This window comes from Bubalus kerabau, chromosome 11, assembly GCF_029407905.1.
Source record: "Bubalus kerabau isolate K-KA32 ecotype Philippines breed swamp buffalo chromosome 11, PCC_UOA_SB_1v2, whole genome shotgun sequence".
NCBI classification, from domain to species: Eukaryota; Metazoa; Chordata; class Mammalia; order Artiodactyla; family Bovidae; genus Bubalus; species Bubalus kerabau.
The window spans coordinates 93,455,374-93,473,928 of NC_073634.1; the positions used below are offsets into that span (position 1 = coordinate 93,455,374).

Sequence of the window (18,555 nt, forward strand, 5' to 3'; positions counted from 1 at the left end):
AATCCCCTGGAGAAGGAAATGGCAACCCACTCTAGTACTCTTGCCTGGAAAATTTCATGGACAGAGGAGTCTGGTAGGCTACAGTCCATGGGGTCACAAAGAGTCAGACACGACTGAGCGACTTCACTTTCACTTTCAGTGGAATCCTGGAGACCCCCTTGGAACTGCAGGAAACTAGGCATACAAATTAGGTCCTCATCTTTCCTGCAATTGTTCTGCCATCTGTTAAAAAAAAAAAAAAATCAACCAACCAAACAACAGAAACCTAAAAGCAGGAGTAATATTAACAAGATGCTAAAGTATGAGGTTATAGAGTCATTGTCATAAACATTAAGAGAAGGCACGTTTTACACTTTATCCCACACTCTGTGGACAGGTTCTGTGCTCTGTTGTCTCAGTGTGTTTATCTGCTAAACAGGCATAATGATACATGATAAGGATTCCAGTCCCCGATTCCAGTGTATGGCAGATATTTCCACACCACCTGGCAAATCTTGGATATGAGCTGGGTGTCTTGACAATGGAGATAGTGTCCAACACCACAGGTTAAGGGCTCCTTCCTACAAGCCTGCCCACCACCCATCCAACCTCTCAGATGCCAGTTGCAAGTCCAAATAACTACCCACCCTTCCAACCAACTGGCTAGAAACAGAAGGTTCCAACAACTCCTCTTTCGGTTCCATTAACTGCTAACAGAACTCAGAGGAACCTTTCACTCACTAGATTAACCACTTATGATAAGGAACAGCCAGGTGGATATGATGTAGATGGCAAGCTGTGGGGACAGGGTGTGGTGCTTCCAGGCTCTCTGATCATGCCGCTCTCCCCAAGTCTTCCTTCATTTATGGATGCAGAAGCTCTCCAAGCCTTCCACTTTGGTGTCTTTATGAAGACTTCATTACATAGGTATAATTAATGAAATCATTGGCCATTGGGCACTGGTGCATACTCCAACTCCTCTTCCCTTTTCAGCTGCCAGGAGGAGGGCATTAAAGTGCCAGCCCTTCAAACACATGGTTGGTTCTCTAGGCAATCAGCAACCCCCACCCCCACACCCTGCTCCGCCCTGACCTGAGGTGCTTTCCAAACATCCCCTCGTTAACATAACAAAAGACAGCTCTGTCACTCTCTTCACTCAAGAAACCTCAAGGGTTTTCAGAACTCTGTGCAGAAACAAAGACTATATGTTATATATATATAATATAAAACCACAGTATCACATGTGCCTTATTTTCCATGGAAAATGCGAGATCAGCTCAGGTAGAACAAATGCAAATGCTTCAATGGTTGATAGAATGAAGCACATGGGAATGGAGTTTCAGATGCTGCCTTGGAATTCTTAGTATCCCCTGGGCTTGTGGTTCTATAATGAGGTGTCTGTGGAAAGTCACCCTGGGGTCCTAAGCTGTATGAATTTTTAGAGGGAGAAATATTTTCCCAAAATTTTTAAGGGCACCCAAGGATACAGCTCTTGCATGTGGCACAACTTTGCCATAAGGACCTCTATTCCAAGGACCTTCCTATGAAGGCTGAAGGGAGTGTCCATTGTACTGATGAGATCAAGGGTCAAGACAGGAAAGTGAGTTTCCTGCCATCAACTAGAGAGAGAGAGACGCACAATCATGGCACACTATAATGGGTCGGTAAGTTCTGGAAAAGATAATGTGACCATAACTGGCTCCCCAGAATTATTTCACATATCATTTGGAAAATAAGAATAATAGGAGTAAAAAGCACTTATTGGCTTAAGCCATATGAAAAGCAGTTTGCTAAATATTAATACTTTGCATAAGGCATCTGAAGAATTCCAACCCAATATGACTTGAGTTGTTCTTGCTCAGTAACTCAGTTGTGTCTGACTCTGCAACCCCATGGACTGCAGCACACCAGACTTCCCTGTCCTTCATCATCTCCCTGAGTTTGCTCAAACTCATGTCCATTGAGTGGGTAATGCCATCCAACCATCTCGTCCTCTGTCGTCCCCTTCTCTTCCTGCTCACAGTCTTTCCCGGCATCAGGATCTACACCACTTGGGTAGACCAGCTTTACCGATGGGAATGTGGGGCTTTGTTGGTAAAGGGAGTGTTCCTGCTCCCAGAGTCAGTGGGGGAACCAAGCTGAGACTCAAACTGGAGTCCTTCCTGATTCCAGCATTCTGGTATTTGACGACTATGCCTTCAGCTCCTCAGGGATGAGAACTGGAGTTAGGGGTGGAGATATCATGTTATAGTCAGGATCCAGGGAGATGCCTGCAGTGCTTAAGTTACTGCCGCGGCTGAATATTCCAATTACCCACTTGCTATATTTCAAACATGAAGATGATTTGTGTAGGTTGGTTTACATAGGAATGACATTCAGTAAAGGAAATATATTCCTTGATCTTTGATTTGCTTAACAAGCGGCTTTCAACTCTCAGTTTTATTAATTGCTCTGAAAACCTACAATTTAGGTAAAACTAATTATATTTGATTTTACTCATTTGGTTAGTTCTCTTTTAATATAAGTGGGACTGAAAACAATCACTCTCCTCTGTCTGTGTCATGTAAGAAATGACAATAGGAAACACCAGGCGACATCTCGCCACGCCTTCAAAACTAGACCTAACTTGATTTCTAATGAAAGGTTTGCTCTTGCAAGAAATTGCCTTGACAAGTCTTTTCTTTCTGAAATTGATTATTTTTTTTTCTTGTTTCTTTCTGAAAACCAAATTTTTAGCCTTCTGGTACCTTTTGTATCTTCTAGGACAAGGAATGAACAATGTTATTCTTATTACAGGTGCATGCTCTGGAATCCACACTTTGATCATGAGGTATATGTCACATCAGCAGGTGGGAGTGGGGAGAAGGACTTAATGGGCAGGGGAGGGTCTATGTTCAAAACAAGAGCTCACTATGAGCTGTCATGCTGGGCCTGAGATTTTGAAGACAATGACAAATTGACAGATGTAGTACTGAACATCCTAATCTCTGTTAGAAGTGCAAATCAGAAATCCTAAATCCAAGAGTGTGGCCAAGACCTAAGACATAAATAAGAAACCAGGTCTTGGATGCAGAGTAGGAGATCAGACTCAAGGGGCTCCACGGATCATCCTGCACACCCATCAAATGATCACATACGCCCTGATGGAAACAGAAGATGTTTCCCCAAGCCACACCTGTTTAGGAGCAAAACAAAATCATATTTTACAGGAGAAAAGAGTTTAGAGTTACCAATCATCCTAAAAAGTGGTGAGAACCCAACCTTACTCAAAGTCATCTTACAGGAAGTTTTGGGAAACACGACACAAGGAAACGAGTCATGACTATCATTATCGTCAACCCCATGACACCTCCCTTCGGGCTCTCTCTGCTTGATGGGGCGTGTGAGCTTTGGCAAGCTGGCTCGTCTCTCCCAGATTTATCTACTCCTTATTTAAATGGTAACAAACATCCCTCATGCAAGGCAGATGGATGGGTTTAAAGACAAGGTGTATGAAGACCCTGACACATGGCAGATGCATATATCTGGATAGATTTCTTTCGCTCCCTTTGTTGACTTTTATTCCAAAAAGTAGTTTACAATTCACCAGAAACAAAGAGAAGGGCATCCATCCTTTCTGTGCTGACCTCCTTCATCACACAGCATTTAGGTTATTGTCACTTGTACTTGAACCCCTTTAGCTTCTCAGAGCCTCCGCCAATGGCAGGGAACAAAAAATTTCAAGTGGGCCAGCCTCCATGGGATGGGCTTGCTCTGCCATTCCCGTATCTGAGTACCAGAGAAGCATCCTTAAAAGAGATGCAGACCAAATCAGTTACACAAACTCAAAGTGATTTAATCTCATGTTGGCAGAACTTTCTTTCTTCTCTGCTAGCTGCAAACATGTTCCTTCCTTCCAATAATGTGATAACCGATGCCGTTCCTTCCTTCCTCGCAGCAACGTGATGAAGCCCCACGTGGCTCAGAGCTTCTGCATCTGAGACTCGCAGCAGCTGCCTCTGCAGATTCATGTGCATGTGGCCGGCCTGCATAGCGAGAGGCACCAGAGGAGCAGAGGAAGCTTGTCACCTTTGATTACCCATCCTATCCCGGTGCTAAAGAAACAAGATGTGAGGAACGGCTGGGTAGCACAATTGTTCCAGCCTGGAGAGTGGCTGCAACCTGAGCTCTTCTCTGCTGGTGGTCCCTGGACAGTCCTGAGAGGCACTTTCAGTGGAATGGCATTCCCCATCAGTGGTCACTGTGGACACACAGACAACTCAGACTCCACAGGAAGATGATCCTTTATGAAGAAAGAACAGAAAACGGACCAAGCTGTGTGCATGGAATTTGCATTTGGCAACTCCTTGTAGTTAGAACATTAGTCTGGGTGGCTGGAAACCTGGTTCCTAAGCTTGGCTTTGTCCCTAGCTGTGTGTCTTGGGTTCCTCCATCTGTCCAAGAAGAAGTTAGAGAGGGTGGCATGGAAGCGCTCTTTCAGGTCTGAAATCCCCAATATCGCAGAGTCGCCAAGATCTAAGGCTTGGATTCACACAGGCATGGTTTAATCTCAGCTCCACCATTTACCTGCAAGACACCAAAACTCTTTTAATTTTATAAGCAAAATGGGGATAAAAAGAGGGCCTAGTACATGGGATTATTGTAAGGATTAAATATGATAACGTAATCATAGTATTTAGCTTAGTGGTTGGCCCATAGAAAGAACATAGCAAATTTTAAAACTATACTTAAATGATTGTGGAAAGGATCTGTCTAAGTGTTGATCTCTGCTAAGTAAATTAAAAAGTAGCTGTGAAAATCGATTGTTGAGTGGAGACATTGAACATGACGGGGAAGACATGAGGACACCCATTTCTGCAAATGCACTGAAATGCAGCTCCGGAAAAGGTACAGAGATGGATGAACATGCAGAGAAAACAAATAAGCAGGAACCATGGACAACAGGCACAAGTGCACACATCTCACATGCTAGCAAAGTAAGGCTCAAAATTCTGCAAGTAAGGCTTCAACAGTACATGAACTAAGAACCTCCAGATGTTCAGGCTGGATTTAGAAAAGGCAGAGGAACCAGAGATCAAGTTGCCAACATCCACTGGGTCATCAAAAATGCAAGAGAGTTCCAGAAAAATATCTACTTCTGCTTTATCGACTACACCAAAGCCTTTGACTGTGCGGATCACAACAAACTGTGGAAGATTATTAAAGAGATGGAAATACCAGACCACCTTACCCGTCCCCTGAGAAACCTGTGTGCAGGTCAGGAAACAATAGTTAGAACCAGACACGGAACCAAAGACTGGTTCCAAATTGGGAAAGGAGTACATCAAGGCTGCATATTGTCTCCCTGATTATTTAACTTGTATGCAGAGTACATCATGCAAAATTCTGATCTGGGTAAAGCGCAAGCTGGAATCAAGACTGCAGGGAAAATACCAATAACCTCAGATATGCAGATTATACCATCCTTATGGCAGAAAGTGAAGAACTAAAGAGCCTCTTGATGAAAGTGAAAGAGGAGAGTGAAAAAAGTTGGCTTAGAACTCAACATTCAGGAAACTAAAATCATGGCAACTAGTCCCATCACTTCATGGCAAATAGATGGGGAAACAATGGAAATAGTGAGAGACTTTATTTTGGGGGGCTCTAAAATCAGTGCTGATGGAGACTGTAGTCATGAAATTAAAAGACAATTGCTCCTTGGAAGAAAAGCTATGACCAACCTAGACAGCATATTAAAAATCAGAGACATTATTCTGCCGACAAAGGTCCGTCTAATCAAGGGTATGGTTTTTCCAGTAGTCATGTATGGATGTGAGAGTTAGATCATAGAGAAAGCTGCTGCTGCTGCTAAGTCACTTCAGTCGTGTCTGACTCTGTGCGACCCCATAGACAGCAGCCCACCAGGCTCCCCCATCCCTGGGTTTCTCCAGGCAAGAACACTGGAGTGGGTTGCCATTTCCTTCTCCAATGCATGAAAATGAAAAGTGAAAGTTAAGTCGCTTAGTCATGTCTGACTCTTAGCGACCCCATGGACTGCAGCCTACCAGGCTCCTCCATCCATGGGATTTTCCAGGCAAGAGTACCGGAGTGGGGTGCCATTGCCTTCTCCGAGAGAAAGCTGAGCACTGAAGAATTGATGCTTTTGAACTATGGTGTTGGAGAAGACTCTTGAGAGTCCCTTGGGCTGCAAGGAGATCCAACCAATCCATCCTAAAGGGAATCAGTCCTGAATACTCATTGGAAGGACTGATGCTGAAACTGAAGCTGCAATACTTTGGCCACCTGATGTGAAGAGCTGACTCGTTGGAAAAGACCCTGATGCTAGGAAAGATTGAAGGCAGGAGGGGAAGGGGACGACAGAGGATGAGATGGTTGGATGGCATTACAGACTTGATGGACATGCGTTTAAGCAAGCTCTGGGAGTTGGTGATGGACAGGGAAGCCTGACATGCTGCAGTCCATGGGGTTGCAAAGAGTCGGACACAACTGAGCTACTGAACTGAACTGATGGACAACAGGGGCTTCCCTGCAGATGAGCAGTAAAGAACCCACCTGTCAATGCAGGAGACCAAGTTCAATCCCTGGGTCAAGAAGATCCCCTGGAGGAGGGCATGGCATCCCACTCCAGTATTCTTGCCTGAGAAATCCCATGGACAGAAGTCTGGCAGGTTATAGTACATGGGGTCACAGAAGAGTCGGACGGACATGACTGAGCAACTAAACCACCACCACATGGACAATAGGGCTTTCTGAAAGGCCATTTGGATCCTGGCTGCTCAAGGGTCCCTCAGCTTCCATGAAGGTTCCCTGATTCTCTGCTCCTTTTCAGCATTCTCCAAGGGAGCAGGCCTGCTCCAATCACATCTGAAGCTCATAGAAAACCCCATTTACAGTCAACCTGCATAGAAAAGCCAAAGGAAAGAGTCAATGCAATTAACCCAGAATGAAATCCTGCTTCGAAAAAAAAAATCCTCCCACTCTATTCTTGGATTTATAGCTCAAGGTTTTCACTGGAATGGCTCTTGTAAATTAATTGCAGACACAATTGTCTACGGGCATTCTCCGAAGAAGTGGCAAGCAGTTAATTGCACCCCGAATTAGCCAATTCTGCCCATAATTAACCATTTGAAGACAATTAATTGCATGCATAATATTTGCACCTGCAACTAATTGGAGACCCTTATATTGTTCCTGGAAGAAATAAATAAGTAACAACAACAACCACCACCAAAGAACAAGGGGCCACTCTCAAAATGGAGTCGTTTATAGACAAAGCTTCCAGGAGCCCAGGAAACACTCTCTGTGTCACAGCTGCATTGGTGGAGAAGCAATTTTAAACCGTCCAGGACCAGTGAGGTTTGCAGGACAGTATTTGATCCTTTTTTTTTTTTTACCATTTTTTTTTTCTCTTCCTACTGTTAATGAGAATGAGCAGTACTTACACTTAATTTCTTCAATTATGCAAGCAAAATACATAAGACTACACAGGTTTGGAAAAATTAGAACATCCCATCCCATATCAAAATAATGGTGTTATTTTAAAACAAAGACTGAGTTCTCTTACCTTTGCTCCTGCTCTCGTTTCACTTATGGGGTGTGTGCATGTGTTCAGTCAAGGCTGTCATGTCTGATTCTTTGCAACCCCATGGACTGTAACCAACCAGGATCCTCTGTCCATAGGATTTGCCAGGTAAGAATAGTGGAGTGGGTTGTCATTTCCTCCTCCAGGGCATCTTCCTGACCCAGGGATTGAACCCACGTCTCCTGAATTTCAGGCAGATTCTTTACCCACTGAACCACCCGGGAAGCCCTGTTTCACCCATATACTGACTAAATATGCTTTTAGAAGGAGAAAAGAAATAAATGTTTCCCCAGACCTTGAGGGCCTGAGAAGAACACATATGCATCATGGTATACTTCTGCTGGCGAGTGGGGTCTGTGGATAAGCACAATCTGTTTTAACTCTTTAAGAAAACAAGCGGCTGTGATTAATAATAACAAGGACAGTAACAATAACAACCATCACAACAATAACTGCAGTCACCGTGTGGTAAATACTTTGACCAGTCCTTCACCTAACCTCACTTAAATTGATATCACAATTCAAAAGAGAGATTCTGTGCCCATTTTGTGGATGAGAAAACTGTTCATTGGAGCGGCCTGATTTTCCTAATTACAGAGGTTATCAGTAAACTTGTGTAATTCAACTGAAAGCAAGTGCTCAGCACAGCTCCTGAAATATAGTCAATAATCAACTAAGGTCAGCGAAGTGTCTGTAGCCCTGGGAATTGCTAAGTTTACTCTCTTTTCATGGATATGTTGAGGATGGAATTGTAAAGGTGATACTGTCCTAAGTGGATCATATGAAATAAACTGATGCAAATTCAGTAACAAAGGCAAGAGAATAATACCATTGTCATCCTCATTTTACAGATGCTTAAACTGATGCAGGGAAATGTTAAATAACCTGCTCAAGAATATACAACTGGTGAGATGAGGGAAGGGATTCAAATACTGACGGTCTGACTCTAGTTTAGCTACTACACAATTTTGCCTCTTATAACCTAGACAGATGGATTTGTCTGTAAAAATGTGTGCGTGTGTGTAAATCTGGATATGCTGGAGCTGTCAAAAATCAATACATATTTTGAACTTCCCTGGTGGGCCAGTGGTTAAGACTCCAAGATTTTGCTGCAGAGGGCACCAGTTTAATCCCTGATCAGGGATCTAAGATCCCATATGCCATACAGCATGGCAAAAGAAAAAAAAAATTAGAGAGCATATAAAAATTGGCCTAGATGCTAAATGTTCACTCTCTCACATGACAACAGAACCACTGTCCCTGGTTTAGGAAGAGCGCTGGGAGAATATTCTCCTTCATGCCCACATCCAAAGCCCACTAGCTGAAGGTCAGTCCCATCCTGCAAGGGCATGACCTCCATGACTCAAGAGGCATATGAAGAGTTCTAGAGAGGAGGAGCCGGGAAGAGCAAGCAGGAGGAAGATGCACAGCTAAGTGTGGGGGCCAGACCTCAGCAGATTGGAGGCAGAGGAGGGACTAGGGATAGGGGTCCCAGATCGCAGGATGGGTGGAGGCAACTGGAGAAATGGAGGAGCTGTGTGGGGCAGAAGAGCCACTCCCAGTCCAGGTCTTCTTAGGATCCTGGGGTCCCACTGAAACCTTGAATGCAGCTGAACAGGTTTCCTGAAGGAGCCTTGTTTGTGAGGCTGAGGCTACACCGTGATACAAGCTTCAAAGCCTAAAGGTTGATCTTCTTTCTTCTGTATAAGAAAGCTTAGGAGCGCCCACTAAATATGTGATGAAGGATAAAGATAACAGTGTTCAGGCAAATGGAGCAGATGGAGTGGGGGCTCCCGATGGCCCCCAGGTCAGTACATCAGCAAGAATCAGCACCAGAGCTGACACCCAACCCAGGCAGTCAGGGAAAGCAAGAAACACCAACTCCGCGGGTGTATAAGATTTATCATATGACAATGATAAGCTTTCAAGACATCAGAAAATGTATGTTCATTTTCCCCTTATTTAATAAAAAAAAAATCTGAAACACACACAGTCAACTTTATCCAATACAAGTTCTGAACTGGACAAACAAGGACTAGGTAGGATCCTTGCCACAGGTCTAGATCTCCTCATCATCTGGTGGACAGAAATTCATTCATCAAAATATCGAGAGAAAGGTTTTATCATCAGACACAAATCCAAATGACTCTTCCTTTAACACTATTTTTCAGCTTGTGCGCAAGATAAGAGCGTGTTGTCAACGTCCTGATGAACCAAGGCCCTGCAGCCGTGTGTGCACATCTACACCTGCACACACTTACCTTCCTCCATTTCCCAGCATGGTGTTGTTATTCAATCATGTCTGACTGTGACTTCATGGCCTGCAGCATGCCAGACTTGCCTGCCCTTCACCGTCTTCCAAAGTTTGTTCAAACTCATGATAGTTCCTGATCAACAGAAAGAAGCATTAGTTTTCTAGGCGCTCTTAGAACAGCTGTTTTCTCCTAGTAAAGAAATCCTTCGTTTCTTTTCTCCTTTTCATTCCTTTGCTTCATTATCCATCCTTTGTGGCTGTCCACTCGGTTGTGTCTGACTTTTTGTGACCCGTGGACTGCAGCACGCCAGGCTTCCCTGTCCATCCTAGTGCGTGTGTGTGTGTTTCCACAGCTGAATGTGAAGTGTGTAAAACCATATTCTACTTCCCTTTCCTTTTTAACATATGAGTACAGCTTGTATTGTACAATCTGATATTCACCAGGACCGTTCAGAAATTGACAAAAGCCACTTTGTTATATAATATGCAAGATCTTTGGGGTCTTACAAGAGGGGACACCCAGTTCACTGTGTTGATGCTTCTTATTTACCCATTTCAGTTGAGAGACAGATCCATTTTGCCTTATGGAATTACACTCTCACAGAAGAGGGTTTACAATCCAGTGTACAGGGAGGCAGCAACTAATATGTGTAATAATATGAGTTCAAAAATATCCCTGTGGATGAGGAAACCACAGATAATGGGTGACTGCAGTTCTGGCATCTAGGTATCTATGAAAACATCCCCGAATGCATATAACAACCACATGTAGCTAGAGCTACTCAGCAGGCTTGATGGGATGGGTCTCCTGATCAAGATAAGACAGTGTGAAGATAGAAAAGTTATTAAATAACTGTAGCCACCCATTATCTGCGGTTTCCTCATCCACAGGGATTTTTTTTTTAACTCATATTATTACACACATTAGTTGCTGCCTCCCCCCACACTGGACTGTAACCTCCCTCTGTCTCCAGGAGAAGGTCAGCAGGTAATTCACATGTGTGGGGGGGCGCTGGGGGCATCCGTCACGGACTGACCTCTGCGGCCACTGTTTCCTGTCTGACTCCCCCTCCCTCTCACCTACCAAAACGTGAATCTAAAGCTTCCTTAATAAAGCTGGCAAACGCCCCTGCTACACATATGCTCTATGAAAGGAGACCAATAGCCTGCCGTCTTCTCTCTCCCCAAGTAGATGCAATTCCCCCGGGGAGGGGCTTCTGAGAGGAGGACAGAGCTGGGGGTGGAGAAACAGAGAAGAAAAATCAAGACCTCGCTCTGGTCAGGCTCCCAGAGCATCTCTGCTTCCATATTGATGCTCATATTGGTCGCTACTCTCTTGGGAACCCCTAGGGTACCAGCCAGGTACCACCGTCTAGGCAACCCCTGCCCCATCCCTCCCCCTCCCCAACGGAGGCACACAGCCAGGCTTCCCGGCTCCTCGAGGTCCCCTGAGCAGGAGCTCACCCAGGCAAAATTCAGACAGACGCGCGTTCTCCGACAGATGCTGGGGCACGCCAAGCCCGGTTGGCTCGGGGCCTCGTGCCTTCCCAAACAACACAAACATCCCCTCAGCCTCCGAGCAGTGAGCCCCAAAGATCCAGCATCTCGGACCCCCGGGCCTCCAGTTTGGAGCGCCAGTTGCTGCAGAGCCTTTTCTCACGTTATTTGCAAGATGCTCACCTTCTTCAGTCTTCAAACACAACCTAATTGCCTCCTGCCAGGCAGGGGCGAGGTGTAAAGTGCAGTCCTATTCCATGGGGCCCCCGCAGATCTGAGCAGGTGGAAACAAGGGGATGGAGGGGGCGGGGAGAATCAGAAAGCAGCTTCTTGTTCATTAACCAGTGTGCCCAACCCCACCATGCATATGTTAAACAAACAACAACAATAGCAACAAAAATCAGTTGCTTAAAAAACTGGAAAAGAACAAAAGCTCACAAAACCAGGAGCTACAGGTAGATGGATTCACACGGGCGGGGGTGAGGTGGGGGTTGGGGGTGGGCGACAGCCTGATCTCAGAGTCATCAGCCCTCCTTCCCCAGCCTGGCGGCCACTTCGCTCCATCCTCAAGGCTTCCATCAAGGCTGGACTCTCAAGTGAGTCAGACACTGAGGGTCTGTTTCATCAAAACCACACCGTTCTTTGACCATGGTTCCTGGCAGTTCGGGCTTAGAGATGAAATATTAATGAAAAAGGGAGGAGAGGGAGAAAGAAAGCCACTGAGTGGGTTTAATACTTTGTTCTGGGATCATCTCTGGGAGGCAAGACAGAAGAAACGTAGGAGCAGGCCTGTGGAGTCCATTTTGCCTGCAAAAAAGGCTGGAGTTGAAAGCCCAGGTCTGGGCATTTCCTGACCTTGGTGAGATAGGTTATAATTAGTGCCTGGTTACACAAGCGCATTAAAAATACCCAGGAAAATATCTTGAGACTAAGCAAAAATTTTTTAGAAATACCAGCAAAAGCTCAATCTAGAAAAGAAAAATAATTGACAAATTGAACTTTGTTAAAATTAAGAGCTTCTGCTCTTTGAAAGACACTGTGATGAGAATGAAAACATCAGTCACAGATCATTGATTGAAAATACTCATAAATAATGTGTCTGATAAAGAACTTCGATATGAAATATATAAGGAATTATCACAACTCAATTATAAGGGGGATGACAGTTAATGAGTACTGGGTTTCACTTTAAAATGAAATTGTTTGAAATTAGACAGTGGTAATGATTGCACAACTATGGATATATGTATATATTTAGTATATATGTATATAGTTAATTTATACATTAAAACTGAAAGTTATACATTATACATTAAAACTCACTAAATTTTATAGTTTAAATGGGTAAATTGTATGTGAATTATTTCTCAATAAAACTATTTCTTAAAAGCAAAAACAACAACAACAAAAAAAAAACACCCAGTACCAAAAAAAAAAAAAAATCAAGCCTATGGGAGAGCCTCTGTATTATATTATTGCCCTTGTGGGATGAGAGCCAGCAGTAAATTCACGTCACAGCTTCTGGTGGACGTCCTCACCCTGTGTGGAGTAGAGCAGAATTCTGCCCACATCACCACGTGTAGACTCTTGTTCAGCAGCTCCAGCAGGCTGTGGAGAACTGCCTTTGATTTTCACTGGGCGATAGCAGAGAGTCCTGTGACTTGGATAAACCCACAGGGGCATAGATGGGCATGTGAGAACTTGCCAAAAGAAATAAGCAGATATTTCACCTTTAGACATAAAGTGGTGCTCTGAAAAAATATATATATCTTTTAAAATTTTCTTTTTTTTAGACTTCTACTGAAAATATGGCTTTTTAATAAATATTACTGGTATAATTGACTATCTGTGAACAAAAAAATAGTGTATGTTATTACTTTAAAATGGAAGTTAAAAGTCCCTTACAAGTTGATTGACACAATTGGAAAAAGAAAACATGGAATATCATTGAGAAAATAGAATTTGCTTAAGATTTCAAGGCAGAATCCTTTCTTGTTTCAATTTTTTTTTTTGCTTTTTTAATTTTTATTTTATATTCACCTTTTAAAATTTTCTAATTGTTTATGACAATTTTAGTCTATCTATATATTGTCTGGGAAATGACTCTGCTTTTATTTTAACAACCAACATTTATTTGGCTAAAACATACATATCCTTAACATGTCTAAAGGATGCGTTAAAATAATTACAAAGCAAATACAATATTTTATGTAGAGAAAGCTTAACTGAATTCAGTGACTGGCCTGTGCTAGAATCCTGCTCTGGGCACTTTGGGGACCTGAAATTCAGCATTCACTCCTTGGTCCCCACACCCCATCACCTCCTCTCCTGGTGAAACCATGAGCCAAGCTGCAGCCCAATGGCATGTGGCATTCCCCTTTCCTTTGCCAGAAATCTATGAGAAACATCTGTTGGTTTTACCAAGAGAGAAGCCTCAGATAATGAAGATCAGGCACCTAAGCTCTTATTGTTTTCCAGATGCCTTTGAATTCTACACGCAGGTAAGTGTAAGAACCAGTCAAACATGCCTGAGGCTGCCCAGTAAGGATGCTCTGTCCTGTCCAGGGAGATCCTCTACCTGGCCCATGTCTGCCCACCCTCAGACTTGCAAAGATTGTTTGTCCGAATTAACCTTCTAGTAAATGTTTCTGATTAATTATCGTATCCTTCAAATGTTGGGGATAGAGTCTTTTTTCTTATTTCCTTAAATTGTACACGATGCCATGGACAGGAACTTTGGAAATTTAAAGCACTTGATCATGTTCTTAATGGATTTTTTTTAAAGCTATGTTTCAGGTATAGGAATTAGTCAGAGAAAGGTTAGATAATTGAATTTTCCTAAAGCTCGAAATGAAACAAACCCTACAAACATGCTCTTATGTCTAAAGGGCTCCCCAGGTGGCTCAGATGGTAAAGAATCTGCTCGCAATGTGGGACACCCAAGTTTGATCCCTGGTTTGGGAAGATCCCTTAGTAGAGGGTATCGCAACCCACTCCAGTATTCTTGCATAAGAATCCCACGGACAGAGAAGCATGGCAGTTACAGATCCAAAGGATTGCAAAGAGTCAGACATGACTGAAGGGACTTACTTTACTCTCCTCTAAAGAGCTTCATTCTCACACAATGCAGGCTGCTTTGCTAGCAGTGTTCCAGGATAAACAATGGAACTCATGTTTTCAAAAATTTTTTATGTCATGGTGATTCCAGGTACATTTTGAGCCTGGAACATTGTTTTATACCAGAAAGTAGTAAAGTGCTCAAAACCAAGACAAGGATAAGTCACGGAGACTCTGCAGCCAGGCTGGGGGATATCAAGATAATTAAACTGTAATAACCTTGAGTCCAGAGTTCATACCAATAATACATAAGAAACTGGGGACTGAGAGGGGGCTCTTATTTCTAGTAGAACTTCTAAGGCAAGCTAGTAAATGTGAAAAGAATGTAGCAGAGTGAAATCCATCATTCTCAAACCTCACAGTAAATACTGATTCATGAAAAAAATCATCCATTTATCCTAAACCAAGAGGGACATTCTGATGAAGAACAGAGCAGTATTTATTTGCATAGCTTATCAGCTGCAAAATAAAATTATAAACTACAGTGCCAGAGAAATCATAAAATCTTTTGATGGGGTAATTACAGCCGTGGATATCATGGGCTTCTAGATCAAGTTCCTGGAGGAGGACACAGCATCTCCTAAGCCATGTTACAGCCAAAACATGAGCTGGTGTAACCATGGAGCAACAGCAGGCAAACCCCAGCTCAGAAACATGGTGTTAAAATGGAAAGGCAGTGTATTCTTCAAAAATGTCCATGTCGTAAAAGACAAGGAAAGGTTATAGAAATGATCCAGACTAAAAGAGATGAGAGAGACAAAAACTGCAATAAAATGATAGGTTAGATAGAAGTGTTATACCAATACTAATTTCACTACAGCTTATAACTGTGCTACATGTATGTATGTACATATTAGTGTATATAATGTGCATTGAAGTATTTAGGATAGAGGGTTATAATGCATAGGACTTATTCTCATACGATCCAGAAACAATCGAATGTGTATATATATGTGTGTGTATCTATGTGTTTATTTTCTCAGTCGTATCTGACTCTTTGTGACCCCATGGACTGTAGCCCACCTGGCTCCTCTGTTCATGGGATTTCCCAGGCAAGAATACTGGAGTGAGTTGCCATTTCCTCCCCCAGGGGATCTTCTTGACCCAGGAATTGAACTTGCATTTCCTGTGTGTCCTGCATTGCAGGTGGATTCTCTAACTGCTGAACCATCAGGGAAGCTCCACATATCTATATCTATATATCTCAATATTGATCTCAATCTCTATCTCTATGTCTGTCTTTATCTATATCATATCTGGAGATAGAGAAAATACAAATACAGTAAAAAAATTCAAAACAAATCTATTAATGGATCAAGAGTATATAGGTGTTCTTTATACTCTTATTTTTTATTCTTGCAACATTTTTATGAATTTGTAAGTTTTTCCAGATGCTTCTGGAGAGTTTGAGAACATCATTTATTTCATAGGAGGGAAAGCAGGAGCTGGATTCAGTAAACAATGTATCCATGGTACCAAAGAGCTCCATGATGGAGCTGAGACTTCAGCCACATTTCCCCAGACCCCCCTTCCCCCCTCACCCCTCCCACTGACTGGTGCCCCTCACAGTGCCCCAGAGCCTCTCCTTCCTGGATGTGAAATCCCCTGTGACCTTTCTCTTCCCTTTCTCCATTGTGGGTTCCACTCATGAAAAGGCGGGGTGACCACCTTCTGCAGTGCAGTGTTTGCAACCTTAGATGTAGAAGCACAGATTGACTGCCCAGTGGCAACTCTAGAGTAGCAGTTTCACTTGTGCCCACATGTTCAGGCCTGAGAAGGAAGCTGCCCCACCAGGATTGCTGGGGCACCTGAAAAAAAAAGAGGAAGCCTTACAATGTGGAGATGTTTGTACTCAGAGACATAAATAACTGAGGACGGCGGCTCTGATGAATGCCATCTATGTCTCTGATTATTTTGGAAAGGGCTGCATTAGCATCAGTTGTTTGTCTTTTCATGATCATGTGGTTTCTAGCACCAGTGTGGAAGAGGGCAGCTATGAAAAAAGCAGCCTGTTACACATGACAGCTACACAACCTGAGTGAGTACACAAGGGATTCCCTGCGGGCGCAGGTGGCTGGAGGGGAACAGGCGATGTTGAAGGAAAGCTGACACTTGAGCAAATAGTCAGTATGGAGCGTGTCCCCAGGTCATCCCCTGCTACCACGTAGGGTGACCACACAGGCCCCGGTCGACCATGACTCTCACCCAAGCTGAGACTCCAGCCACGTGCATGGAGCACCCAGCACCCTGCCACACTCATTCACTCAGTGCCAGGGGCATCCACACCCCCCTGTCATTTGAAAAGAAAAAGCCTAACTGATGCTTTAAGAAATGGAATCTGTTCTTGGGATTTGTTCATGTCACAGAAAGCTATTGTTTACAGATAACCCTGGAACCTTTGCCAGGAGTACCTCAAGCCACACCGTAACTGGACACCATAGCTCTTGCCAATGACACTGACGATTCCCACTCTGCAGCCACCTGGGCCCAGCTGCCCTTCACGGTCCTCTCAGGATGGCATTTTCCCATCGAGATCTGGAAAGGCAACTGCAAAGTGGAAGCAAGACTGTCAGCAAAAGCATGACACTCCTGCACAAACCATCTGCTCCCCCCACTCAGGTAGGATGCTGTAACTTGCACATCTGCCACAGGAAGGCCAGTGCCTTGCTTTAAAGAGCTGCTATTTCAGGAAGAAATGCTCTATTGGTTTGTTTAGAAGAAGTGTCTGGGGATGAGCTGGGTGAACTTGGGAAGCAGAAAGCCCTTTAGCTTAACAAAGAGAAGAAGACCAAATATCTACAAAATAGTATGGAATACAGAGAAAACCAGATCTAGATTTAAAAACTAATGGGCACCTTGCTACTAATGCGTAGACTGGCCCTTCTTGGGTCTAACACCAGTTTATGCCTCTGAAACATGCTCATTTAGGAAAGCCCCACACCCCCATGGTGGATGCTGCTGTGAAAGGAAAGGGATGAGAACTGAGGTCTGAGCATTTGTCCCAGACAGATCTGAGGACCAGATGAACTATGAGAAGATGCTGGTGCCTCCTTGGGCCCTGAAGAAGGTTGCACATAAAGAGCCACACTTTTGAATGCTCCCACCCTTCCCCTGCCACCACAAGATACTTTTATTCTGTCTTCTTAGTGAGAGCAAGGATTTCAAATCAGCCAGAAAGAATGGAATAGCTATTGATCAAAGTCTGTAAGAGCTGATCTCATGAAAGAGCCTAATGTTAGTATTACACCAAATTATTTAGGTTCTACTCTATGGCCTAACCCTGGCAGGAAACTTTTGAAGAATAAAGAAAATGTACTATTCTGACTTTAATGCAGAAAATAAAGTTTTCACTCATTTTTTCTTGAAAATCAACAGACCCTCTCCTACATCATAAGGGCGGGAAATATGCATTGCCAAGTTTAACTTCTGCCATCCAGTCACCAAGACTGAAGGCAAAAAGGAGACGAGGAATTTCCGATAAATGGTGTTCTTTCCAAACGAAGGATCTCTCTATCACTGTTCACATAGACGCCTCCTGGGCCTCATGTTTTCAAAACCACAACCGTCTTTTACTTTATCCTGAATAATTTGGGGGTAATCTTACAGCCCAGCCCTGCCTTTCAGAGAAATACGTGTGGAATTTCTCTCTGTGCTCCTTTCAGGCAAGAAGATAATTCACATTTTTGAGAAGCTCCTGCTTTTTCTTCTCTGCCTCAGCTATGAGCGTCCTAATAATTTCTAATTACTTGGCCTTGGGAAGGATGAGGAGTGGGCGGCTCTGCTCGGAGCTTGGCGTCTTTGTTCTGGGTTGGCTGGCATGCACCTCTGTCTGCTCATGTTGGTAGAGAACAGAGAAGAGATTCTAATTAAATCCCGTACTTTTCAGATAACTCAATCAAGTAAATTGACAACAATGTTATCAGTGAGCCTGTTGTCATGTTTGATCAAGTTCTTTCCAGAGCTATATAATCTCTCATAAAACCTCTCTGAATTGTACCGTTCAGAGGACCTGTTGAGCAGACCTATTTTTCTCTTTTTTTCTAGAATCCATGAGCATAGAGGGGGTAAGGCAGTGATGTTTTTGAGGCTAATATCACTCACATAGAGTGATTCTTAGTTTCTGTGT

The 18,555-nt window shown here is 43.5% G+C and overlaps 1 long non-coding RNA gene across 2 annotated transcripts; it reads right to left on the reverse strand.

Annotated features, from left to right (window-relative positions):
- Nucleotides 1-2,732: 2,732 nt before the first annotated feature.
- On the reverse strand, nucleotides 2,733-18,260 carry LOC129622554 (uncharacterized). 2 transcript variants are annotated; one of them, XR_008700057.1, is made up of 3 exons: nucleotides 18,176-18,260; nucleotides 9,823-9,948; nucleotides 2,733-4,545 (listed from the first exon to the last, which is right to left on the reverse strand). It is a non-coding gene; the product is annotated as an uncharacterized LOC129622554 (long non-coding RNA). The 2 variants fall into 2 exon arrangements; XR_008700058.1 differs by lacking the exon at nucleotides 18,176-18,260 and adding an exon at nucleotides 14,403-14,601.
- Nucleotides 18,261-18,555: the final 295 nt, after the last annotated feature.